Raw genomic sequence first — 1884 nt, 5'->3', positions numbered from 1 at the left:
GTGCACTTCATGCTTCCTTCTGCTGACAAGCTTTATGGAGATGCTGATTTAATTTTCCAGCAGGACTTGGCATCTGCCCACACTGCCAAAAGCACCAAGAGCTGGTTCAATGACCATGGTGTTACTGTGCTTGATTGGCCTGCAAACTCGCCTGACCTGAACCCCATAGAGAATCTTTGGGGTATTGTCAAGAGGAAGATGAGAGACACCAGACCCAACAATGCAGATGACCTGAAGGCCGCTATCAAAGCAACCTGGGCTTCCATACCACCTCAGCAGTGCCACAGGCTGATTGTCTCCATGCCACGCCGCACTGATGCAGTAATTCATGCAAAAGGAGCCCCTACCAAGTATTGAGTACATGTACAGTAAATGAACATACTTTCCAGAAGGCCAACAATTCACTAAAAATGTTTTTTTATTGGTCTTATGAAGTATTCTAATTTGTTGAGATAGTGAATTGGTGGGTTTTTGTGAAATGTGAGCCAAAATCATCACAATTAAAAGAACCAAAGACTTAAACTACTTCAGTCTGTGTGCATAGAATTTATTTAATACATGAGTTTCACAATTTGAGTTGAATTACTGAAATAAATGAACTTTTCCACGGCATTCTAATTTATTGAGATGCACCTTTATTTAAAGGTCAATACCTCTTTGATAATCTGATATTTTATTAAGACAAGATTGCATTAGTTTGTAATGATGTTTATCTATAAATAATTCAGGATATTTGGGGGGGAAAAAAAAGTACATTTTACATTGAAAAATATATTTTAAAAAACTTAATGAAAAAAGACTGATTATCAATATTTTACAAGCTTGATAAAAGTTTTATATTCATGTTTGAAACCAACATGAATAAAAGAGTACTGTTCTAAGAACTTGGCACATGCATTTTTAACTAGATTTTTAAAAAAGATTTTTCCTTTATCATGGTCACTCATAACCATTAACCCTTTAAATAGACCTTTTTCTGTGTGTTTATTTTTTATTTTTTATGTTTATTAATCCATAGTAAGTGACTTTGGGTTTTGTCTCCATAAGCTTATCCAAAAAGGGATAAAGGCAGTGAAGTGTTCACTTTTGACACCGTGTGTTAGTGACAGTGTGTGTAGACATCCTCAAAGTCACATGACCAGCGCGCTCTATCTCACACTGTAACACTGTCAGTTTCTCCATTGTGTGCAATTGAGCAATTTTGTACCTCGGGCAATGTCAGCGCCTCAGAACATTACTCATTTCCTTTCAGTTGCCATGGCGACTGTGTATTTGGCAGCAGATGATGGACAGATTTTGTGAGAGATTGGTCAGCACATTCAAACGCAGGCTGAAACCTTGTAATTTACAGATTGGTGAAATGTTTCATCAATAATTGGCGCATCCACTGTATATTTGCATGATGGGAGCTTACTTGTAACGGTCGCCTTTGTAAATTAATTTCCTTATATCTGTGTTAGCACATGATTTCACATCAGCCTCACTTCTGAGTGACAACATATGCATCGAGACGGAACAAATGTATAGGAAAAATCAAATAATGTTTCGTTAAATTAGAGTATAGTACATTGTGTTTTATTTAAAGCCATTGGTGTCCAATAGTGTCCAAAACATTAATTTACTTATACGCACATATGTACCCATAGAAAAGAAAACTAAAAAAAATAACTGTTACAGTCATATTTCCTGTGTTTTAGTAATCAACTATTCCATAAATAATAATAGAAAAAAAAAAAAAAAGTGAATTTACTTTTCAAGTAAAAGCAATAAATATATATATATATATATATATATATAAATATACACAGTATATATATATATATATATATATATATATATATATATATATATATATATATACACACACATACGCCATTACTCCAG

The sequence above is a fragment of the Sinocyclocheilus grahami genome, unplaced genomic scaffold, assembly GCF_001515645.1.
Source record: "Sinocyclocheilus grahami isolate Dianchi unplaced genomic scaffold, SAMN03320097.WGS_v1.1 scaffold739.1, whole genome shotgun sequence".
In the NCBI taxonomy this organism is placed as follows: domain Eukaryota; kingdom Metazoa; phylum Chordata; class Actinopteri; order Cypriniformes; family Cyprinidae; genus Sinocyclocheilus; species Sinocyclocheilus grahami.
This window is presented reverse-complemented; position numbering follows the sequence as displayed.